Below are 25,817 nucleotides of genomic sequence, written 5' to 3'. Positions count from 1 at the left end.
CATTCATGCAAGCGTTCAACAGTCATTTGGGAAAGTTGTTGGCATCAGGTCCTCATGGAGATGAAGTCTCTGATAGTGACAGCCTAGATCCAGTAAGAGAGGCATGGGTAGACCCAGGACAAATGCCACAGGCTGGTGGGTTGCCCCCCTTCTCCAAGTGACCTCTGTGCCAGGTGCTGGGCAAAGCACTTTGGTTAAGCCATGCAGGATGGCAGAATGTTCCCACCATTTTCAGTACAAGGACCTCTCTTTGTATGAAATTATTTCTCCAAACTCCTCCTGATGGTAACTCTATACCTATTAGCTTCTCGTTGAGAAAATAAGCAGTACAAAATTACAATGAACTAATACTTTACAATTAACTTGTATTTTAGTAATTGTAACACTGCTACATATATTTAAATTATGGTTGCATGCATACTCATTTGAGACATGTTATTTATGTCTTCTGGGCTTAAGGCTTTGAGCCCTTGGGGATCCATTCCTTCAATATTCATTCATTCAACAGACATTTATGGAGCATCTCTGAGATGCCCAGGCCTCTGGTCCAAAGGTTAGGGATTCTGGTTCAGGGAAGAGCCACAGCTCTGCAGTGAGGTACACTTAAGCTTAAGCCCAGGCCACACTGGATGTGTGCCCTTAGGGAGGCCATCTGGTCTAAGAGTAAGATGGAGATGTAATCCTGACATCGGAAAGTTGTTATGAGGATTAAATGAGACAGTAGAAAGCACCCAGGTAAGGGCCTGGCACAAAGCAGAAGCTCAACAAATGGGCACCCGAGGATTATCACTGCTACCGTCATCTTCACCATCACCCCATCAACATCAATATCATTACTATCAATAACAGCAGCAGCAGCACCATCACTGTCTTACTTCCCTTCTGTTACTGAACCTTGAGAAGCCTGCCCTTGCCCCTGTGCTAGGGTACACAGTAGTTTCTACTTTATAATAGTTATTGTATCCACATTTGTTTCTTTGGTTCACACCCAGCTCTGTGATTTCAGGGTTGTGTGAACTTGGGTAAGTTTTTTAACCTCTCTGAATTTGTTTCCCCATATGTAAAACGGGAACTGTATTTTTAGTAATTAACTGAATTGTAATGACTAAATAAGTTGATGTACGTAAAACCTCAGTACAATGTCATGTGGTAAATGCTCAGATATTGCAGGTTATTATTGTTTACAATATTATTACCGTTATTATTATTATTATTATTGAGACGGAGTTTTGCTCTTGTTACCCAGACTGGAGTGCAATGGCGCGATCTCGGCTTACCGCAACCTCTGCCTCCCAGGTTCAAGCAATTCTCCTGCCTCAGCCTCCCAAGCAGCAGGGACTACAGGCGTGCGCCACCACGCCCAGCTAATTTTTATATTTTTAGTAGAGATGGAGTTTCACCTTGTTGACCAGGATGGTCTCGATCTCTTACCTCATGATTCACCTGCCTCGGCCTCCCAAAGTGCTGGGATTATAGGCATGAGCCACCGCGCTCGGCCTATTCCCATTATTTTTAATACAATTTATCCTCCTGGCCTATGAGCTCCTAAGGGGAGAGTCCATTTAAAATTCGTCTCTGTCTCCCAGCAGAGTCTAGCACAAGGCTGATCTCCCAGCAGACATTAATAAATGATTGCTAAAACACTCTTGGAGGGTCACACAAACCAAATACAAAATAATTCAAGGGGCATGGTCAAGGGTAAAGAGCCTTGTTAGGACCCTGAAAAACCCCAACAGATGTCCTGAAGGGAGCTCTTTGTCCCCCAAGGAGCCAAGCTGCAGGACTGCTAGGACCATTTATTCATTCATTTATTCATCCAATTTTCACTTTGGTTGAATAACAAACCCTTGCCCAGCGCTTCTTTCTTATCGTGAACTCTTGTTTCCATCTGCCACCTCATTTAGTCTCCACGAAAATTCTGGGAAGAAGATAGAATAAGCACATTACTGACAATCCATCCTGTAAATAAATGGAGGCCCAGAGAGGTGACAAGGCTTGACAAAGGACGCGCAGCCATCAAGGCCACAGTGGGAAATGGACCAAGTTTCTGCTCATGATCTTGACCCCTTCCTGCTGGCCCTGTCGATGTCAAGCACTTTACAAATCCAGGACCATTCATTCTTGATTCTCATTGTCCAGTTTGCTTCTCAGCAAATAAAACTGAAATAAATATTTTTGGTGTTATTCTAGCATGCCTGTTGCAAAAGAAAGACTCTAAGTTCCATGAGGGCAGAGACTGTGAGAGTCCTATCAGTATGGGGGCAGTTAAATGTATGAACTCTGATCCCAGAATGCTGCGTCCAAATCCTGATTCTGATCCTTAATAGCTGTGGGACCTTGGGCAAATTATATAACCTCTCTGTGGTTCAATTCCTTCAGCTATAAAGAAAGAATAATAATAGCTATCTATAGGGTTGTTGTGAGGATTAAGTGATCTAATCCATGCACAATGCCTAGAACGGTACCTAGGCATAGCAAGGATTAGTTGTAATTATTATTTGTGATATATCTCCTGCACCTAGCATATGACCCAACACATAAAAAATCCCTAATAAACATGTATTGGATTGTTGAATGGATAAAATACTTTCTGTAAAGAAGTAAATAGCTATGCTTTAAGTATAAATGAGCAAGGCAAAAGAATAGCTGAAGCTGTGGCCCCAAAGAAGCTGGGGTCCCCCAGTTCCTTGCTCACAGCCAGATCCAGGCGCGAGGAGATTGGTCTTCCCAGGATTCAAAGGCCTGCCCACTGACTGGCAGTAAATGTGACTCATGGTTAGGCACACTGGTTTTAGAGTCAGACACTTAAATTCAAGTCCTCACTCTTGTTCTGTCACTCGCTAGTTGTATACTTACCTCCTGTACTTTCCTCAGTATCCTCATCTGTAAAATGGGAATATTCACACCTATCTTGAAGGTAAATGTCACATGGAAGAGGTAAAGTTTCCTGAACCTGGCCCCAGTCATAGTAACACTGAGCTTAGGGGATCAGCAGCAGCTCATCCTGATGGCGCCCATCCTGCGGGTCACCTCATTCTGCTAGGCATTGCTTCCACCACTCTCTCCCTCACATGGGCTTTGGGGGCCTTTTTCAAGGATGGACTCATTTGCATAGTGCAGGCTCCACCCTCTAGGCCAAAAGGCTGCTATGAAAAGGCAAATTCTCTATTTGGCTCCAGCATGAACTGGGCTCTGTGGAGGCAAGACAGCTGCTTAGGAAATGGGCCCCTGAGAAAGGTGGTCTCCAGAAAATCAGCTTAGAGAGTTCCCTGCAAACACCAGTGCCAGCAACTCGCAGCCTGTATGCAGCTGCCTCTGAGTCAGTCCCAGTCCCCGTGGTGGCTACAGGCCCTTCCTTTACTCTGTTTCCACCAGTGAGACCCCAAGGCTGGCAGCCTTTCCTGCTTATGAGAAGGAGCGAACATCCATTGAGCCAGAAGCTTTAATTCTTTGCCTCATTTAGACTTCGCAATGAGCCTGCGGTGGGCACTTGAATCTTGCCACATACCAGCCATGAGACTCTGTCAGCTGGCCATGTCTGTTTCCTTATCTGTGAGCACCTGTCAATATCCTTGTCATTAGACCCATTTTGCAGAAAAGGAAGCTGAACCATAGAGAGGAAAAGGCATTGCCAAGATCACAGAACTAATAAATGATGAGGCTGGAGCTGTTTGACTTCAAAGTTCCATGCATTCATTCGTCCATCAATTATTTTTTAGAGCCTACCATGTGGTGCACACTGGATCCATAGATTCTTTTTTAAAATACTCATGTTATCAATTCCCCACTGCTCCTAAGATGCGAGCATGCAAGGCAATTCAATTTAACAAAGACACATCAAGTGCTTCTATGTGCCAGGCACTGTGCGAGGTTCTGCTATAAAGGATCACATTGAACCCTCATGGCAATCCTGTGCAGTTGGCCTTTTCATGTCCTTTACAGATGATGAAATGGGTAATGCAGAAAGGCAAGAGAACATGTACAGGCTCACACGCGGAGCCCCAGTGGATGCCTCTGCCCATCTGACCCCCAAACTCACTTCCTTCCCTTTCCAGCATGTTGTTTCTTTCTCTCCAAGGCACTCTTGTCTCCCCACCCGAGCCTGGCCTGCAGTGATGCAGCCTCTGGAAGTTCCATCAGTGCCCCTGGCAGAGAGTGTTCTCCATCCAGCAGAGAAGGGGAGTTGTCAGCCCTATCAGCCTGCGCCATCCACACTGGATCTTCAGAACTCTGTTTCTCCCTGGCTCCTTCCACTCCCTGAACTTGATCCCAGGAAGACAGACCTAATACAACCCAGAAACTTGTTTGCTTGTATCTTGCCTACTTCCAAAAAGGATGTGAGGAAGATTAAGGAACAAAAGTGCAGACAGAGGCTCAGACCACTGGACAAAAGCAAAATTCAGATGTAAAAGAGCAGGGGGTGCTGGAAGCAAACGTTTTGAAGGATACTGTCTGGCACTCACAGGGTGTGAGGAAATGGGTGCTCTCACATTGCTGCTGGTAGTGAAAACAGACAGAGTGCAAGTTTTGAAAGGCAACTTCACAGCACGCATCAAGAGCTTTGCCTCACAACTATCCACACTTCTGGGCAAAGTCATCCCAATTCCCAGGAAGACAGTCTAAGAAAAAAATTCTGAGCAAGTTCCATGTAGTCTTACTTCTAATACTGAGACACTGAATACCGACAGCAAACCTAAGTGCTAACCTACCATAGAAAGGGCTAACCTACCATTGAAAACTAGGGTACAGCTATATCAGAGGTTGACAGCTTGCAGGACAAATCCAACTGGTAGCCTGTTTCTGTATTTATTGGGACACAACCATGCAAACACATGGGAAGAGCTAACTAGGGTATAGCCATAACAGGGGTTGATAGCCTGCAGGACAAATCTACATGGTAGCCTGTTTTTATAAATAAAGTTTTATTGGGACACAACCATTCAAACACATGGAAATGGCTGCCTACTATTGAAAGCTAGGGTGCAGCTATATCAGGGGTTGACAGCCTGCAGGACAAATCAGGGTATATGTGCAAGTTTGTTACATGGGTGTAGTCTGTGTTGCTGAGGTTTGGGCTTCAAATGATGGCATTGCCCAAGTAGTGAACATAGCATATTATAGGTAGTTTTTAAACCCTTACCCCCATGTGTTTATTTATTTATTTATTATTATATTAAAAATAAAACTCCATTTTTATTTTTATTTATTTACTTACTTATTATTTTTGAGATGGCATCTCACTCTCTTGTCCTGGCTGGAGTGCAGTGGTGCAATCTTGTCTCACCGCAACCTCCGCCTCCCAAGTTCAAGCAACTCTCCTGCCTCAGCCTCCTTAGTAGCTGGGATTACAGATGCGCATCACCACCTCTGGCTAATTTTTGTATTTTTAGTAAAGACAGGGTTTCAGCATGTTGGCTAGGCTGGTCTTGAACTCCTGACCTCAGGTGATCCTTTCGTCTCCATCTCCCAAAGTGCTGGGATTACAGGTGTGAATACATGTGTTTTAAAAAGAGAAATGCCTAGCTGAATATGTTCTGGGCATATTAGTGGCCATAGTAAAGAGTAAACATGGGCTCTATTGTCTAGCAGGAGGAAGGGACCAGGAAACTAGGAAAGTGAAACTCTACTGGCTCAAATTTTGGAGAGGAATTAGTCACCAGGGTCTTTGTTTCCAGGAGTTTTTGAGCAACACAATGGATGACTTTCTCTACTGTTCTCCTGATATGCTGAGGTGTTACACACATAGATGGCTAATCCAGGTTATCGGCCCTCTAACAATGTCAAAGAAAAAATGTTAAGCTATGGTTCTATAAAGGCAATGCTCTCAGCGGCCAAGGTGATACAGGAGCTCAGTTCAAGGAAAATGTGGCAGAGTCTTATGGAAAAAAGTGTCAATGTATCTAACCAACCAGTGAGTTTTAGCCACAGAATCTTTTCTTAGAAAATCACCCTTACATTGCAGATCAGTGTGTAAGACAGAGAAAGGCAGGGTGCTCTGGTGGAAGCTGAGCTGGGTATATTTCATGCTGCTCCTCTCAGCTCTCTCCAGGCTGCTTCTTGAAGGAGTTCTGTAGGACCTCTGGGGCTTCTCGGAGCCCAGCTGGTGAACTGCTGCATTAGACCATCCCCAGGGCACCTGCTTCACTCCTGGTCTTTTGCCAGGTCGAGGGCACTGGCAGGAGAAGCAGAGGATGCTCTGCCACCCACAGAAGGCAGAGCCATGTCCTCTAGAAACCAGAACTGCCACAAAGGCAATGACAAGCTTTCATTGTGAAAATTAAAAAGTGCAACTTATGGTTATGCTTCCATGGAGGGCTTTGGGTGGGGCAAGAAAGGACTCACCCTCTCTCAGGTGGCAGTTTTGGAGCAGTTTCAAAGGCTCTTATAGGGCCAAGGCTGAAGCCCAAGTCCCTGTACTGGGAAGGATGAGGAGGGTCTCTGGTGGGTGGATACGCCTAGAGGACAAATTTATGAACCAAGGTCTTGGATCCATTTTCATTCCAAGAAGGAAGAACAAGAAGCCTACTAGGAGTGGGGTGTAGATGGTACAGTGAAGTCATTAAGAAGGGGATCTGGGGTCAGATTCGAATCCTGCTCTGCTGCTTATTAGCTGTGCCCATGGGAAAGCTATTGACTCCTTCTAAACCTCAGTTTCCTCATCTGTAGAGAAGGAAATGATAGCCATATATGATAGAGCTGTTGGAAGAATAAAATGATGTACTGCATGCCAAGTGCTTAGCCTCTTACCTGCCCTAATGAATACATGCTCAGTAACAGTTTGCTATCTGCAGCAATAGGCCTGGCCAAGCCAAACCCTGCCCTGTCAGGGGTCAGTAAGCCTGGGGGTTGACCTTCAATTCATACAGGCTTGAAGAAAGATTCAGGGATGTTCTGGGGCTGACACCAGTTTCCTATAGTTGGTGAACAGAAGGCTTGTTAGAATTTCTAGAATGACTGGGAGACCCTAGGAGGGGCCATCCCCCAGGTGAGGGCACAGGGAGCCTCTAGAAGGATTTGATAGAATCCTCTGCCTTATCAGGGTGACATTAGGGAGAGTCACCTGCAGAGAGTGCTCAGGTGATGCCTCCTGCTCCCAGTGGCCAGCCTCATGCAGTTGAGATTGTGCATTGTTAACCTCCACATGGGAAGGCATGCCGGGCAATCTCCACTCTGTCTCTGGGTCAAGCATCGTGTGTTACCGTGGTGGGCATTTGTTGATTTTTGCCCACTCGGCACCCCTTCTCTCCACTTTGGCAACAGCCAAATGAAATTCTGATTTCATTTGGGGGAATCAGCTCTCCTGGTCTTGGTGGACAGAAAATCAGGGCTTCCTGCTTTCTCACAACCAAGGAGGGTGGGGGCATGGGCACGACCCTGAGCCAGGCATCTCAGATGCTCTCTGCCAGGCCCTGACTCTTGGAGCTCATTCTTCCATATCTGTGGCCATGACAAGACCATTTCTGATTAGTTCCTGTTGTCTGGTCCCTGGAGGGGCCCTGGATCCTTTTCTGAATCTGCCTCTTCAGCCTTCCTGTCAATTCTGTAAGATTTGCATTATCCTTCAGATATATTCCCTCTTTGCTTAAGCTATCTCAAGTTAGCTTCTGCTGCTTACACTGAAGAGCCCTAACGGATGCGAGAGGAGTAAGGCAAATGGCTTCCTTTGGCACAAAGGGCTGTGACCAGGAGCTCTGGCACCAGAACCGCAAACGAGAAAACTTCAAGTTAAGTACTAGAAGCAACACAGTAGCCATGTAATCCCCCATTTCTTCTCTGCTGGCAGAGACCTGCTTTTACTGGGGTGAGCTCAGAACTGAATGAAACTCCCTTCCACTTTCCAGTGATCGGCTCATACGACAGTTCTGACCAGTGGGATCGATTACTCCCATTTTAGAGTTAAGGGAAGTCTTTCTCAGGGGTTCTGGGAAAGAGTTTCTTTGCTAACAAAAAGAGAATCTGAGGAAGATGTTCCTCTTCTGCACCCCCTGCCACCATGTGGCATATGGCCCTGGACTGTGCCGGCCTCCCATGGCCTTGGGTGATGACACTGCAGCTATGGAGGTGAGGCTGGCAGAGGGGGAAGCTGGAATGTGCCTGGATCCTGGATGTTTGGGCTGCACGTTTTTCAGCTGCACATTTTCAGCAGGGTAGGACAGATGCATCTGGGTCATGTCAGGTAGAAGCCTGCAGAAAGGAGCATCTGGTGAGCGCAGCAGGCCTGTGATGGGTCTAAGCAGAGGCATTCATGGGTGGGACAGAGGTGGCCTCCAGGCAGTAGCAATCTCTAAGCCCAGAAGAAAGGCAGAGTCATTGCCTAACAATCTTCCTTGTTTAGGGTAGGAACCCACCCAGCAGCTTGAGGTCATGAAGAATAGAAACCATACCAAACTAGGGTTTGGGTGGAATGGTGATCACCAGTCAGGGGCTAAGGGACTGGAGTTCATGTGGGGCTCTGACTTTGCAGATAATTGAAGTCTTAGGCAGGGAACCTGCAGCAGAAAGAGGCAAATCCAGTTATGCAGAGTCAGTGACATGGCAAAGTTTAGGTGAGGGTGCAGCTCAGTAATCCCCACCGTCCACTGCCATCCATAGTTACACCAGATGCAGAGTTCAGGGCCATTGGGCCAACTGCAGCTTCTGCTGGCCCACTGGGACCTAGGATTCTGCTGGCTTTAGCCAGGTTCATCTCAGGTGATGGATAGGCACTTTGGAGGGACGTGTCTGGAGTGGGGCAGGGGGAGGTAGGGACTTTTGGCTAAGTACTCACTTCTACCAGGAGCTGAGAAAGCCATAGGGAAGTTTCTAGCTGTGCCAATCTGGGTCAACGGTACTCAAGCAACCCTAATGCCTCAAGAGAGCTCTACTCAAGTTCAAGGTGATGGCAGCTAGACCAACACTCTGCCCTCCATCCCATTCTTTGTGCATCAGCCAGGGGATTGGCCACTTCCTCCTGCGACATTTCTCATCTGCACACTCTGCCTCTTCAGAGCTCCCACTTCCCTTCTCCTAGCATGGGGCAAAACCCCAAAATAGTCCCTGGGGGTAATTTTCAAGGCTAGAAAGATTCTAAAAGGTTATTTATGTACCCTCTTCATGTGACCAAAAGGAAAACAGAGGCACAGAGAAGAGCAAGGATGTTCTGTCATCCTGCTGTGTGACCCGGGGCAGCCAGCACCACCTCTAAGGTCACACCAGCTCTGAACATCCCATGGCTCTGCTTCAAAAGGACAAGCACATGTGAAATGGTCAATGAATTCTTCAGAGCCTCATGGAATGGCTCTAACTCTAAGTTCTCACTGATGGTCTGTCTTTCCTGTCCCCCATCTCTTCTCTTCCACCAGCCAGCTGAGTCTTACCCCTTGCTCTCAGCCCAGTCCTCCCTCTCACAAGGAGAAGCATATAAAGAGCCCCCACCCAGGCTTTCCGGCCCTCACATTGTGCCCTGTGTCTAGAAACTATGTGCCTGTCTTGTTCCCAAGGCCAAGCACCCACCTTACTCCTGAGCGCTGGTGTTGCATTCTGCCGTGGCCTCACCCCCAAACCTGACTCCTCAGTCCCTGTGGCTGTGCAGCAGCAGTCACCATAGCTTCTTAAGGACCTGCTTCCTACCAGGTTCGCAGCTAAGAATTTGACATGGATTACTTCACTGGCTCCCCAAAGAGGGCCTTATCAGCTAGTCATCAGCTCAACTCTCATTTTACAGGTAAAGAAACTGAAACCTGGAGAAATCAACCAGCTTGCTGAAGGTCACTTGCCTGGTAAGTGGTAGTGCCTGGAAGATGCCCCCGAGTTGGCCCTTTTCTCTGGACTCTCTGCTCGGCCTGGACTGCAGTCCCCATTGCCACCAGCTGGGCTGGCCCTCTAGTGCCCTCCCTTCCCTTTGCGCATGATTGTTCACAAGTTCCTGGTTTCTCTCACTCGGTAGCCCCAGGCCTGCGTCCTGGCCGTGATGTCTCCTTCAGAGCGGAGGTGAAATTTGACAGGCCCCAGAAGAACAGGCAGAGGGTATGGGGAGGCCAGGAAGAGGCCAGAAATCAAGGCTGGTGATTCGCAAATGCAGAGCCCACGACAGCATCCATGGGGCCTACTGGTTTCCTCTCTAGCTCGCTCATTGGCAGTTACGGGGCTATAGCTTCATGGGCTGATGGTGGCGACTATCACCACCACCCAGCAGACATGAAGGTGCACAGTAAAAAAGCTTGGGCTTTGGGGTGAGACAGTCCTGTGTTCAGATCTCAGCTCTGTCCCTTAGAAGCTCTGCAAGCCTGAGGAAGTCCCATGGGAAAGTGACCTCTTTGAGCCTTAAGCTTCCCAGAAATAAAATGGGGTTGATGACACCGATCTTACATAGCCCTTGTGAGGACATATAAAATGCATTTGTCGAATGCCTGGCTCTTAGTAAAAGCTGGTTCCCTTTTATGCCTTTTCCTCATCCTTCCAATCCTCAGATAGCTGCCCCTTGGAGCTGGCTATCTCCCAATGCCAGAGACAGACTCTGTGTTGAGTGGCCTGAGTGGTTCCAACGATGCCCACCACGTGGCTGGCAGGGACCCGAGCACACTCGGCACACTGGAGATAAATACAGGGTCCAGGCACCTGACTCTAAACAATGGGCTATTCTGGGGTTTTAATTGCTCTTCAAAGGGAAGGCAGGCTCTGGGCAGTGACCAACCTTGGAGGTCAGGACATGCGTTGGGGTGGCAAACAGGGCAGCAAACACACCAAGGTGCAGGTGCAGAAATGCCAGCCGGCGAGCTGCTAATCCCAGAATGTCACTGAGGGAGGATGGTAACAAGCCTCTAGGGTGACTACCCTCTCAGTGTACAAATGGGGAAACTGAGGCCCGGGGAGGAGAGCACTTTATTCTACTGCTTCAACAAGTCCTCTTCAAGCACCTGCTCCAGGCTGTGCTCCGTGCTCTGCCTCAGCATCTCATGGCGTGAGGCAGGGACAGATTCGACACATGCAGTTACAGTGGCCTGCGACAAGTGGCAGGAGAAGCAGGAATAAGGCTGTGGTGATATGAAGGAGGCATGCCGCCATTTATTCTGTAAAGATGCACCCGCTGCTTGTATGTGCCAGTCACTGCTCAGGTGCTGGAGACACAGCCATGGATGAAGATCAGGCCCTGCCTCTGTGGGGTTTCCAGTCTCCTGGCAGAGAAAGGCAGTAGTATAAATGAAGAGGCAGAGAATGTAATGTCAGGGTGCATAAGCGCCATAAAGGAAAACAAAGCAGAAAGGGGGCAGTGGGTGCCTGCGGCTGGCCGATGGTTTAGGCAGATGTTCAGGGCCGATGCTAACAGTGACAAATTAACTTTAGCACATGAAGGCTCTGCCCTTCTGAGTGAAGAGGGAAACCAGTACCCTGAGCTGACCCACCTCAGGGGTCACAGAAAACCAGAAACAGAGCTACGGTCTGTCCCAGGTCACTTGTATGACAGGCCAGAACTGGCCCCCTGCATGGCCCAGCAGCCTCTTGCCTCCATAGCCACCATTCTTCCCTCCATCCTCTCTGGGGGGAAGCATCAAGCTGGTGCCCTCCCAGGCTGGAGGTCAAAGCCACCAGGCCTTTTCAGCCATCACCTCCTTCCCAGCCAGTTGCCAACGCTGGCCGGAGGCAATGGAGCCTGACAGCAGATCCGTGCCCTCCTGACACAGCAGGGCAAACTTGTCCTTCCCTCTGTCACCTCCCACCGATGTGAAAGTCTTGGTGTCAGACACACGTGGTCCTTCCACTTCTGAGATGTGTGACCTTGACAAGTTCAGCAGAGCATCTGTCAAAACTGGATGCTGGGCCATTCTCACAGACCCACTGGGAGGATTAAATAAAGTAAGACATAAAAGGCCCCCAGGAGCCCGTGGCCTGCAGCAGGCTTGGTAGGCACAGACACCTTCCCCTCTTGCCATGTCCTCCCACCCCTCATCCGCGCCCCAGCCCAGAGCATCACTTCCTTCTCTGCACTCCCACTGCCCCAAGAGCACTGGTTTTCTCTTTCTGGGTCTGCTCTTTGTCCCTTAATAGAACTGCCAACTCTCAGAAAGCAGTCTCTGGCTTCTGCAAGTCCCTGAGCCTCCCGCCTGGGGCTCAGCAGTCACACACAGTCGCTGTGCAATAAATGCTCTTCCACGCAGCTTCCAGCCAAGAAAGTTTAACTTGAAGAATAATGGGGCAGGTAGAGCTCTGGATTTACAGTCGGCCTCTTTATTGGCTAAATGACCCTGGCAAGTTAACTTTTTACGTAAATGAGGACAATCGCCCAGCACCCCAAGGTTCTGTAAAATTATGTGGTGATTTTAACATTATTGTTTCCATTATGGAATCCTAGGTGGAGACAAGAGTCTATTAAATTTGTAACCTGGTACGACAATTCTTCCCATAGCATCCAGCCCCCTGGAGGTTCAGCTTCTACTCCAACTCTCCAGTGACAGGGAATTCATTACCTGCTGAGCAGCCCATGCCATGTTTTGACTGCTTCTGAGCAATGGAAACTTTGCTGTCAGTTGTTTTAAGACCTGCCATGGGAAACCGAGTAGGTGATGAGTAAGCCTGGGGGAGGGGCTGGAGAGAGCTGCAGGACGGTGAGGGGGGAGGCTCAGAGACCCCCGAAACAATGCCGCTGGTCAGCGGACCACAGGCTGTCAGCTCCCCTTCCAAGAAAAGCTCCTGACAATGGTGCCTCCTCTGCTCATAGCTTCAGAGCTTGCCAGCCCTTCCAGAAGACTGCCTCCTGCCCAAGGTTGCTCATCAGCTGGACTGCAGGGGCCTGGGTTCTCAAGCCCTGATGTATGATTTATGATTCCGATGAGCTCACCAGCTCGGGGAGGGAGGGTGATCCGAGGGGAGGCTGGTTATGGATTTTAACCCTCTGATGTTACTGGCTGGGAATTTAACATCAATAATTCAAGGCAGTGAGGAGTAAGGGATGGGAAAAAGGCAAAAGAGAGAGGGAGGTGGGGACGGAAAGGGGGAAAGGAGGTAAAGAAGTGGAGGACGGAAAGAAGAAGGAAAAGAGGCAAAGAGGCACTTATTGAGTGTTTCCCATGGGTACCTGCCACCTTCGCCTCCTTGAGCTCATTTAGGCCTCATTGAAATCTATGAGGCAGATACTGTCATCTCTAATGACTGGATAAAGAAATTAAGGCTCCGAGAGGAAAAGCAAAGATTTCAAGGACAGCAGGGGATGGGGGGATGTGATTGGACCTGGGTTTGCTGATTCCAGAACAAGGGCTTTTTTGACTACACCTTGACTTTAGAGGGTAGCCAGGTCAGGGAACACAGAGGGTCCCTGCTGGCCGCAGGACACCCAGCCCCAGCTCACACTCTGGGGCTGATGTGGGGAGCGATGAGTCTAAAGGGCTTTGCCCCTGGGAGAGAAACCAGCCACTGGCCTTCTGGACAGCACCAGAACTTTGTTGCTAGAGCTGAAAAAATTAACTGCTATATTTAAAAGCATTGTTCAGTTGCTATGGCAACAGAGGGGCTAAGAATAATATAAAAAGAAGATGATATGCCAGGTTGTCACTGGCAACCCAATTTTAAGGGTGTGTGCATGTGTTTTAAAAGGAGTGTTCAGGGGGGAGGTGGCGAGGTTCAGACTGTCTTCCCCACTCCCTCCGGCACCATCTGCCCCAGCGACATGTCCAAGACGCAGCCAGGCCTGGCATCTCACTGGTCTGCTGGCGTCGCGGGAGCTGGCACACCTTGGCCCTGAGCCTAAAGATAAAGGAGGCTCTCAGCTCCCTAACTGCTGTCCCCTCCTGGCAGCCCCCCACTGCCTGGGCTGCTTCCTTCAGCTGCGGAACCCCAGCCGGAGGCACCTCTCAAACAGATGGCCCCCAAATAGCTTCTTCTCTCCAACCTGGGAGCTTTCAGCCAGACTGGCAGACTCCCTGGGGACCACCAGGGAAAACAGATGGTCAGGAGAGAAGAGCAGGAGACGAATTTATTGATCTGCAGCCTGGATGTCAGGGATGGGAGGTGCATTGGCAGATCTGGGCATAGGGCTGCCCTACTCTTTGAAGCATCCTGGAGAGACGCACTAGGTCCAGCCTGGGTCTTCAGCCTGGGCCCAGGTGACCTGGAGGGGACCCACAGCCAGCCTGGGAGGGTGGGGAGGTGGATGGGCACTGTGGGTCCTCACACACCAGCCAGCTGCTTGTTAGGGCTGAGATGGCAGCACCCATGGGAAGCATAGGAAGAACTGGGTGGCAAAAAGACCAAATCCCCAAGGCAGTTTATTGGCAGCCAGGGCTTGGAAAGAGGCCTGATATTTTTCTCTGTCACGGTCACGCAATATGGAGGAGAGTTTTGAAATCAGACGGGGGTCTGCATCCAGCTCTGCCGCATGCCGCCACGTGACCTCAGGCCGGCCCTCAGCATCTTGCTGCTACCGTAGGGAAAACGAGAGTGACTCTCAGGACTATGGTTGGGCCTCAGTAAACTGAAGCTTATCAAACACCAGGCCTGACTCCTAGAACATTGCCAGCAGGCAGCCCGTCTGCCAGGAGAAACCTTCACCTTAGCATTTCTCTATGTAAGGCCCTAACCGAAAGCCACAGAGGATCTTGCACACATACACGGGGATGAGATACAGGGAGAGAGGTGCCATCACACAGAGATGGACAGTGAGGCCCTGAGCATCCGCTCATGCCTGGAGGGGGCAGGGAACTCGGAAGGAGGAGGCACCATTCCAGACAGGCCTAGAAGCATGAGAATGGCAGGGTGAGAGCAGCACACTCCCAGTGGAAGAAAGGAGCAAAGGCTGGGGGCCCGCTGAGGGCAGGTTACAGCCTCTGGGGCCAAAACCTACCAGAGGTAGACAGGGAGGAGAAGGGGAATGATCAGAGCTAGGCGAGGCTCGGTAGGGAGGCTGGCTGGGCTGGGTGAACCCGGAGGCAGGGAGGCCCATGGGGATGCTGGGCAAGAGTCCAGGCCAGAAATAAGCGGGCTGGGCCAAGGCAGGACAGTGCTTTACAGTTTACAAGGCGTAGCCATGCCCATTACCTCATTCGATCATCACAGGATGGATAGAGGCTGCTGGCCCACCTAAGCTCTCCCCCAATCCCCGCCTACCAGTACTTCCCACAGGCTGGGGGCTCCCACCATGTACAGAAGGAGCCACATCTAGATTCCTGAGCATCCTCTAGAAGCAGAAGAGTCCAAGAGAGCTAGGGTCCCAGATGAGGGAGAGATCTCATGGCAGGGGTGTAGTCACGAAGAGCTTCTTGTCGGAGGAGCAGGGGCAGGCCCCTCTGACAGACAGCATGGTTCAAGCAAAGCTTGGAGAAGGAATGGGTCATGGTGCACTGGGAAACAGTGCCTGGACCCTGCTGGGAGAAGGTAGATTGGGAATCTGGGCAGGTCTGGATCACGGAGGGACCCGAATTCCAGCTGAGCGGCTGTGTCCTCCTGCGGGCACTGACAAGCCATGGGGAGCTCAGAGGGGCTGGGGCAGGAGAGGGAGATGTGAGCAGAGCCTTTTAGAAGCAATGCTGCATCAGACACCACTGCCTTCCTCCTCTCTGTCAGTCTCAGGCATGACTCTCCTTCTTCCCACCGGCTGTCTGAGTGCTAGCAACAGAAAGCAGGCGCCAAGCTGCAAGCACGTGGTGGAAGATGGCTATGCTCACTCAGCAGCTGCTCTTGCCCCAGCAGCTCTCAGCCAGCTCTGCGCAAGCCTCAGCCCGGCAGTCTCTTCTTTTAGGGAGAGCTAGTTTCCTGGTGTCCTGCCCTGAGGGCGCACAGTTGTGACCTGGGTTTCCCGAGGTGAAGGCACCCAGAGTAGTGCCTGGAGGAAGGTTCTGGGCCTCGTGGGAGTTCAGGCTGAGTCAGCAGAGAGCTGTTCCAGTGGCTCAGCATCTGGGGAGCAGAACTTGGACGGGGGTGGGGAACCCATGGAGCTTGGACTTTTCCCACACTCCTTCCCTTCTTCACTCCTTCAAGCAATATTTGTTGAGTACCTACTAGGTAACAGGCACGATTCTAGGTGGTGAATCAGACCAGAAAAAACTCTTGTCCTCCTGGAACTTAAATTCTAATCGGGGAAATAGCATTCGAACAAAGAAATGCTGTCGGCGGTAATGAGTCCTGCGAAAGAAAAGAAAGGCAGCTTGAGAAAGGAAGGAGAAATGACCAGAGGCTTGAGGTCACGTGATCAGGGAGGGCTTCTCTAAGGAAGTGAGGTTCTAGGCACAGAACCTCACTGGACATCTGGGCACAGGCCTGAATGAAACGAGGGAGCAGGGGCACAAGGATTTCAGGCGAGGGGAGTGGTACACGCAAAGGCCCTGAGGCAGGAATAAGCCTGGTGTCTCTCTGACTCTTTGTCTAGTGCTCTTGGGAAAAGAGAGGCTCAGACAGGTTAGGTGACTTGCCTGGAGCCAAGCTGCAGATCAGTGGCCAAGCATGACCAGAGGTAAGTTTTCTGCCTGTTTGTCCAGGGCTCATCCACTATGTATGGGCTACTGGGCACATTTCAGGCATGGACCCTAGCCGGAGGATGGGCCCTGACTGTAGGGGAGGGTGAGTCAGTCATTCAGTTAACAAAAGCTGACTGAGCACCGAGCCCACACCAGGCTGTGGCTGAGTGCAGACAGCAGGGCACCTATGGATGGAAGCACATTCTAGTGGAGATCAGAGACTGTGGGGATCATGGGACTCCAGGACCCTAGAATCTGTGGCTAGAATCTGGAAATCCCAGAATCAAAATGACGGTATCTTAGCATCCGAGGATTTGGAGTCCCGCAAGCACAGCTTCTCTGCATGGGAAATTGGCAGGGGCCTTCAGTGGCATCCAGCCTACTTTAAATTAAAGAGGGGAAGAACTAAGGTCTGGTGCACTGAATGTCCCACATAGGGCAACCAGTAGTGGAACCAGGGCCTTTGCCAAGGAAAGGGCTTCTGGGGCAGGGAGGCGACTGTGGGCAATGGGGATGAACACAGGCTTGGGCCAGACAGACTGGATGTGGGTCTGTACCCCACGCTTGCTATGTCATGGAATCTTTCTAAACCTCAGTTTCCTCATTTGTAAAATGGCACTAAGACAACATCTAATGGTTGTCGTGAGAATTAAGATAATCCACGTGAAGTGCTTCGCGTGGTAAATGCCTCCAATGCTCGCTGTTGTGCTGCTAATTATTAGTGAAACTTCTATAACACTGGTATGAAGTCGATGACAGAGATTGTCTGTTCTGAACCCTGCTGGGATCAGAACAGCAGACCTGCCCCAGCCAGCGGGCTTAGCATCCCACAGAGGGTTTGTCCAGGCGGGTCAGCTGATGAGAATAAGGGTTGTTTCATTCTCACCCCGAGACACAAACATGGTGTGTGTGGACTGGCATGAGTCTATTTCCCTCCTCTCTCCTCTCCTGTCTTCCCATTCCCTCCTCTGTCTCTCTCTTTCTCTCTTACACACACACACACACACACACACACACACACACACACACACACACACACGCACACACACACACACGCTGTAATTACAGCTATAAGACCTTAACCCATCCCAGGGCAGTGGAAGCTGAGACCAAAGGCACCAGAAGGAAGGCTCTAGTGGATTTTAGCTGGGGGTAAAGGTATGTGTTTTAACCCTTCCTCTTTGCTGGACTGAAACTAGGCGTGATGCACGAGGGCCCACCATGAAGTTGGGAAGGCAACAGCCCACCACCAAGTGGGAGTGACAAGAGGCACATTCTTAATATGGTGAGAGATAAAGGCCAGACAGCCAGAATTGAGGGCTCAGAGTGTGCTGCTACAGCCAAAGACAAGAGCTGCACAAAGGATAGCCAGGTACTTTGGAAGACTTCCTGGAGGAGGAGAGAGAGGAGTTTTGAAGGATGGGGAGGATTTGGCCATATACTTTATTGCTGTATATGAAAACAGCATTCAAGCACAAAACCAAACAAAATCAAGTACAAACGCACAGAGGTTCAACCTGTTAGGGTGTAGGACGGCTGTGAAGCTCCTCTTACAGGTTAGGTGGGAGTAAGACAGAACTGGGAGGTGGAGTCAGAACTTGTTTTGCCTTCAATTCTCACCTTTACCTTGAACCAATGGTCATTCCTTCATTCATATGAATAACTCATCTATCTAAAAACATTTTGGGCAGCTCTAGTGAGTTGTTTTTCCTTCCCTTGGCTCAATTTTTCCATCACTTAAATGGGTTTGTCACTGACATGGAGGGGGAAGACTGCCCAAGAGCAGATGTTCCTAACTAGTGGGCAGCCGTTGGCTGCTCTACACACTCAGGGATGTCTCTGTATCCACCACGAAGTCTTAGGCTCATTGGAAAGCCTTGGGGTTCCTGAGATGTCTGTCTTTCCAGGGCAAATTCAAAATAACAGAGAGGATGACACAGTGACCAGGATCCAGAAGAAGGCACACAGAGCCTTTCCTCAGGGTCGCTTCAACCTCACAGCAGCCCCCATTAGTACCAACATGGGAACCACCAAGCCTTGGAGAGGTTCAGTGTCTTGCCTGAGTCCTCTGTCTGGTAAAGTAAGAGAGCCAGGATGGGAACCCCAGACTGTATGCTTCCTGGCCCCCATGTCCTTTCCATTAGGTCACGCTGTCTCTTGCCCTATGTTGCACAGACCAGGAATAGAAGCTGAGATGGAAGTGATTTATTCGTAGGCACACAGGACTCAGACTGTGGAGGGGGGCTGGGGTCCAGCCACGCACTGAGCTTTAGAGGCCCAGTTCTGGTTTCAGCTGAGCGGCCCTACCAAGCTAATTGGCCCTTCCTACGTCTCTGCTCAAACATCCTCCCAAGCCTCCATCTATGCCTCAGATGCCAAAGTCATCAGAGCAGGCAGGAAATTCCATAATCAGCATGCTAACCTGATGAACTCAGGACACCACCTCTAAGTGGGCCCCCAGGGCTGCTCCCAGGCCCCAGACTGCAACTCTTGAAGGGACTAAAGAAGAAAAGAGATCCTATAGTTTTCCCCATTTAGGACTTTCAACAAATAGAATGGTTCATTCACAGGTTTACTCTATTTAGACACATCGGGAATAGCTTTGGGTCTGTCTAGAAAAAACCATGTTCATGCAGCTTGGACTCACCCAGTTCCAGCATGGAATATCCCACAATAGTATTCTACCTTTTCAAAGTCTATTATGTGGGATTCCTATGTGAGGAGTTGAGGGAACTACAGGTGAGACCAGAGTCAGGCTCTGATGTCAAGAGGCTCCTAAGTGAAGAAATTAGATCCCTGTGAATGCTGGTAGGAATGTAAAGTGGTGCAGCCACCATGGGAAACAGTAGGGAGGTTCCTCAACAAATTAAAAATAGAACTACCATATGATCTAGCAATTCCACTGCTGGGTATTTATCCAAAAGGATTGAAAACAAGATCTTGAAGAGATATTTGCACTCCTACGTTCATTACAGCATTACCCACAATAGCCAAGATGTGGAAAAAACCCAAATGTCCATTGGCAGATGAATGGATAAAGAAAATGTGATACATACATACAGTCGAATATTATTCAGCCTTAAAAAAGAAGGAAATCCTGCAATGTGTTACATGAACCTGGAGGACATTCTGCTAAGTGAAATAAGCCAGGCACAGAAGGACAGATACTGCATAATTCCACTTAGATGCGGTGTCTAAAATAGTCAAACTCACAGAAGCAGGCAGTAGAATTGTGGGTGCCGAGAGCCGGGGGATGGGGAAACGGGAAAGTTACTGTGCAACGAGTATAAGTTTTCAGTTGAGCAAGTTGACTAAGTTCTAGGGACCTACTGCGCAACGTTTGTCTCTAGTGAATGACACTTTATTGTATACTTAAACGCCTGTTGAAAGGTAGATCTCAGGTCAAACATTCGAACTGCAATTTTTTTTTTTTTAAGAGGGAGTTTCACTCTTGTTGCCCAGGCTGGAGTGCAATGGCGTGAACTTGGCTTACTATAACCTCCGCCTCCCCAGTTCAAGCGCTTCTCCTGCCTCAGCCTCCCAAGTAGCTGGGATTACAGGCATGTGCCACCACGTCCAGCTAATCTTGTATTTTAAGTAGAGATGAGGTTTCTCCATGTTGGTCAGGCTGGTCTTGAACTCCCAACCTCAAGTGATCCACCCACCTTGGCCTCCCAAAGTGCTGGGATTACAGGCGTGAGCCACCATGCCTGGCCTGACATTCTTACTGCAATCTTTTAAAAGCTCATAAGCTGGAACAAGAGATGTAGGTAGGTGCGTAGGTTAATCAGTAGTGCTAAATAGCAAATATTTATATAATCTGGATCCTGCATTGGGCACAGCTCTGAGTTTTTACCTGTATTAACTCACTTAACACTTGTAATGATATTACTACTACAAAGGAAGTATCATTATCATCTCTACTGTACAGAGGAGGAAACTGAGGCACAGAGGGGTTGAGTCATGGACCCACAATTGCTCTGCTGCTCACAGGAACAGAGCTGGGATGGGAGCCCAGGCAGGCAGCTCCAGAGTCTGTGCTCCTAACTCCACACGGTGCTGCCCATCAGTGCACAGAGCCGCCTTCCCTAACAGAGGTGTGCCCTGGGCAGCACAGAGGCTAGCAAGCATGATCCACCCCATCAGAGGGAGGGGCATGGAGATTTTCCTAGAGGAGTGATGCCCACACCAGCTCTCAACGATGAACCTCCATCATCTCTGCAAACTAATGAAGTCAGCCATAAACATGCCACGGGAGGAACAGAGACGGCCTCTGGCCAAGCGGGCTGCCCCATCCCTGCCCCTGGGATCTCCACTTCGCACCTGACCCTAGTGGGGCCCTCTTCCTCCCTCCTGCAAGCTCCCAGAACTCTTGGTGCGTATCTCCTTTGTTGTGTGGGCCACGGTCGGCTTTGTCTCTGCTACAGGCTTGTCTTACCTCCCTCCAGTGCAGTCCTTGTCCCACTTCCCCTCATGTCTCTGACATCCCTAGCTCCCAGCACAGGCCTGGGATGTAGCTGGTGCTTGGGAAATATTTGCTGCATTGATACTAGTTTTCCACATGTAACAGGGCTGCCCTTGACTTGACCTGGAGATGAGCAAAATGAATCTATCTTCCTTCCTTCCTTCCTTCCTTCCTTCCTTCCTTCCTTCCTTCCTCCCTCCCTCCCTCCCTCCCTCCTTCCCTCTCTCCCACCTCCCTCTTTCCCTTCTTCCCTCCCTCCTCCTTTTCTCCCTCTCTCCCTTCCTTCCTTCCTGCTACCTGCCTTTCCTCCCTCCACTTTCAGCAGGTATTTGTTGAGTATCCATTGTATGTGGCAGGTGTAATGCGGCAGGACAATCTCTATTCTGTGGGCACTCACAGTCTAGTCAAGGAGACAGACTAACGAAAAGACAGTTGCTGGTGAGATGCGTTCTGGCATGAGAGTCCAGGGAGCATGGGAACATATCAGATCCAAAGGCTTCCACAGGTGTGGAGGGAGTAATCAAGGAAGGCTTCTGGGAAGTGGCATCTAGACTGAAACTTGAATATTAAGAATGCATGCATGTGCATATGTGTACGTGTAAGAGAAACAGGAAGAAAGAGAAACAGAGAGAGATGCTTGTGTGTGTGAACTAGGAGGTGGGAGGTTAAGGCCAGAGCTTTAAGGGAGGGAGGTCAGAGCAGGAGATCCTGAGGGTCCTTGCAAGTTGCTCTAAAGGAATTTAGCATTTAACCCCAGAGGCCACAGGGAGCTATTAGAGGATTTTATGTGGGGAATGACATGACCAGATTTGTGTTCTAGAGAGATCCCCCTGGTGCACTATGGGGAACAGATGAGAGGGGGCATGGTGGTGGCAGATAGAAGCAGCTACAGAAATCCAAGTACAAGGCTGTTAGCAGTGGGAGTGAGAGGAAGGGATACATCTGCCAGATCTTGAGTCACTTGATTTTCCTTGGGAGTTGGGGGCTCAGGGATGAGGCCTGAGTTTGGGGCATCTCATCCCTTCCAAGGGGCTCCTCTCTTTTCTGCCACCATCTCCGTTCTTATCCCACTGTTATAACAGAAAGTCATGGAATTCTTGGGGGAACTCCATGAAAGACTAAACTTCTGGCTCCATCACAAGAACTGGGAACAATTTCACTTGCAGAAAATACACCCATACCATAAAATCATAAACACACACACACACACATGAACACATGCATGCACGCACACACACAGCCACCATAAACAATATGCTGTGAAACTCTGCAGAACTGGCTGGTTTTGATATTCTTCATTAATATTTGTTTGCTACTTGTACATTTCATTTTATTGCCTATGAGCACTCATTAGCAGTCAAGCAGTAGCAAGTGCCAAGAGCTTATGAAAAGCCAACAGGAGAAAACCAGAAAATTGAGAAAATGGTAAGTAATAACTTTGTCCTTTACTGCAAATTGGGAAGAGACAGCTATCAGTTTAGTTTAGCAGTAGAACATCTCAGCACAGTCCTCAGAGCCCAGGGGCAGGGGCAGGGTTAGGGTTGGCACTCTCATAGGTTTCTCCTGGTCAGGGCTGGAAAGCAATCTGATTAACCGGATCATGGTAAGGAATGAATGACCAACAGAGTGGCTTAACCCCTTCTGGAGATACTAGCAGCTTGACTTTAGAGATGGAGAGGAAGTAGTCTTTCCCAACTTCCTTCAAATGTCATAATCTGCCTGTAAACTCAGAGGATAATACAGATTTTAGTTTCTCTTGGGATTACAATGTCATGAGGGGCAGCTCAAACATGAATCTTCTTCTCCAGGTTTGCAGTGGGAGCATGAAGTAGTGTCTTGAAGTGGATTCTAACGTCCCCTTTCACCACTATCCACTGTTATCTTCCAAAGCCACTCCAAATGAGCAAACATTACATCTAGGTTAAAAGTGTGCTTATTCTACAAATGCAGCTTCAAGGTAAGTCTTCTGATTGCTCCCACCCCTCACCAGAACACTGCTCCTGGGAACCTCCTCTGAGAGCAGCTGGCAAAGCTGGTTGGTCCTCCCAGAGAGAAGGGGGCTGGCCTTCACATGGAATGCCTAGGACTAAATGAACAATCAGATGGGCTTTCCTTCCTGACCTACTACTGCCATCAAGTAAAGTGAACAGAAACGTCCACCACAGAAGACCATTCTCCAGATGAGAAAACTAAGGACCAGAGAACAAAGACATGGTTTGGATCACATAGGCAGGAGGTTCCTGCACATCTGACCACACCTACCCTTTTTGGCTCTTTGGGACATATGATAGAGACTGGAGGTGTTCAACTCTGAGCTGATGCACAGTCTGGAAGCAGGTAATGAGTGACAGGGGCAGCTCCAGGGCAGTGAGACACGATGCATTAAGGTGCTGACGCTATGGAAAACACTGGGAGGTATGAGACCCTACCCCAGCTGTCACACACAGGCCTCACATGTGGTCTGCACTAAGGGCACCTGCTGAATCCTGCCTGAGGCCATGAGCTTCAGCCCAGGTGAGACAGCTCTGTTCCTTTGCCAGGGTGGCCCCTAGGCCTGGACCAGATTAAGGTGAGAGTCTGGTTGGGGCTCAGCAGAAGCCCAGGAATGACTCCGGTTGGGCCCTCACAGCAAGACAAAGAATAGCACTGGCATCTCCCACCTGAAGTTTCACAAAAGTTGGCTTAGCCCTTCTCACCCACAATTCCACAGTAACTCAGGGAATAGAGACCAGCTGTCTGTTTTCCTAGTTGACAGAGGAGGAAACTGAGGTTCAAGAGTGGTCAAGTGACTTGCCCAGAGTCATACAGCAAGTGAATAAGAAAGGCAGAATTGAAACCCAAGACTCAACAGTTTTTTACCATCTTTGAATGAAACAGCTGACTCTTAGCAGGATGGGCACATAAGAGGCACCTCTCAGGCTGTGAATAGCATTCCTCAATCAAGAACGTTTTGGGACATGCAGACACGCAGCTGGGTCCCTACCTGGTGCCACTTACCAGCTGATGTCTCCTCACTCCTGCCACAAGCCTCTCCCAGTTACAAAGACAAAGGAATGATGATCCCTTACAAGGACAAGCTGTCGAGAGGCAAGGAACAGAGGCATCTCTTTTTCCTGAATTACGCTAGAGCCCAGGAGGGATGTTCAATCTTCAAGGGCACGTGGGGACCAACCTAATGCAACAGCGATGGGATAACTAAAAATTCCCAGGACTTCCCACTTCCCAAAGCCCAGACTATTGTCTATGCTGATGGTAACTGCTCCCTCCAGGACGGATGGGCAGAAGCTGGGATGAAAGGCCCAGACACATAGGACTGATAAACAGGGCAGTGCCTGGCATCTGTCTGCAAACTCTATAAAAAGCAAGGGCCAGCAGGCCTCTGTCCCTTCCTCCGGTGACCCCCAAAGGAGAAGCAGTCACTATCAGATCTCCAGGCTAGGCAGGCTCAACAACGCTGGGAAATAGGTGTATTGTCCCCATTTTGCAGATGAGGACATGGTGGCTCAGAGAGATGAGCTGACCAGTCCCAGGGTCATTTTAAGACCCAGGCGACCTTCCTTTTGGAAGCCTCCCTGACATTCTATCAAATGTATCCCTTACTGAATGCAATATTTTGTTGGAAAAAAAACCATACATTTGACAAATAATTTTGTTTTTGAAATTATTTGCAGTGAGTAACTTGTAGGATTAATGATCTGCTCTGATTTCTCAGCAGTCTTTGTCTGTAATCAGGAACCTTGGCAAGGCGAGACATGCTAACCCCAAAGGGAGGGCTGTTTCTATAAAAACTAAATCACACAATTCATTATGTTTGAGTATATTAACTAAATATTAATTTTGATGAGCAGTTTTCATCTTTTGAAACCAAACCTTTCTCTTTTCATGTCTCAAGCATTTTCATGAGCCCTCTAGAAGCCACATGGGCCCGCCGTGTCTCCCAGGTAAATCAAACCCAGGACGTACCTGAGATTTGAACACAGATCTGCTTCCAAAACCAGTGCCCCTTCCTCAATGTCTAGCTGCCTCCAAGAGTCAAGGCACCTTCTCTAAGTTATAAACTTAGGGAAACTACCAGATAGAATCCAGCAGGCAAGCAGGCATGGAAGGGGGCTGGAAGCGAAGCCCTTCGAGTAGCTGTCAGAGATTTTGTAGATATTTGATCACGCACAGCCATGGCAGCGGGCGATGTCTATCAGATGCTTACACACCTGCTCACGTTAAGTCCCACAGTTACCCTGTATTGAGCGTAGGGGGTTAGACAATTCCCAGTGTCACATAGATAGCAAGTGGCCACACCATGATTTGAACTGGGGGAGTTGGGCTCTGGAGTCCACAATCTTAACTGCTCTGCAATACTGCCTCTCAGGCTGGAGCAGAAAGACTTGTGGCAAGTCTGGAGAGGCCCAGGCGCGATACTGAGACATCTAAAACAACAGGGAGGAAGAGATCAGTTCTTTTGGGGATAGAGGGCAGAAGTGGAGGCTGGCAGGTCTCAACTGACTAGGAGAAGAACTTTCTAACAAAAAAGCAGAGCTGTCCAACAATGGATGGGCTGGCCTACCCCGAGTGCTGAGCGCCTGGTGCCTGGCAATCTGCAGGGAAAACGATGCCTCCGTGCTGGGCATGGGGACAGGGACTCCTGCTGTGGTAGAGGGCTGTGCCTATGGCCTCCAGAGGGCGTGACTTGCAATCCTCTGTTCCTTTCTCAGAACCATCTTTCTTTCTTTTTTCAATTAAAAAAAAATGTAACATTATACTTTAAGTTCTGAGGTACATGTGCAGATTGTACAGATTTGTTACATAGGTATACACGTGCCATGGTGGTTGGCTGCACCGATCACCCCATCATCTACATTAGGTATTTCACCTAATGTTATCCCCCCACAACCCCCCAGCCCCCTGCTGTTCCTCCCCTAGCCCCCCATCACTCA

The 25,817-nt window shown here is 49.3% G+C and overlaps 1 protein-coding gene across 4 annotated transcripts in view; it reads right to left on the bottom strand.

Annotated features, from left to right (window-relative positions):
• Positions 1 to 25,817, bottom strand: part of HIVEP3 (HIVEP zinc finger 3) — a 517,135-nt gene that overhangs the window by 189,562 nt on the left and 301,756 nt on the right. The window lies entirely within an intron of this gene.

This window comes from Cebus imitator, unplaced genomic scaffold, assembly GCF_001604975.1.
Source record: "Cebus imitator isolate Cc_AM_T3 unplaced genomic scaffold, Cebus_imitator-1.0 Scaffold136, whole genome shotgun sequence".
NCBI classification, from domain to species: domain Eukaryota; kingdom Metazoa; phylum Chordata; class Mammalia; order Primates; family Cebidae; genus Cebus; species Cebus imitator.
Note: the sequence above shows the minus strand (reverse complement) of the source record. Positions and strands in the feature narration are given on the sequence as shown.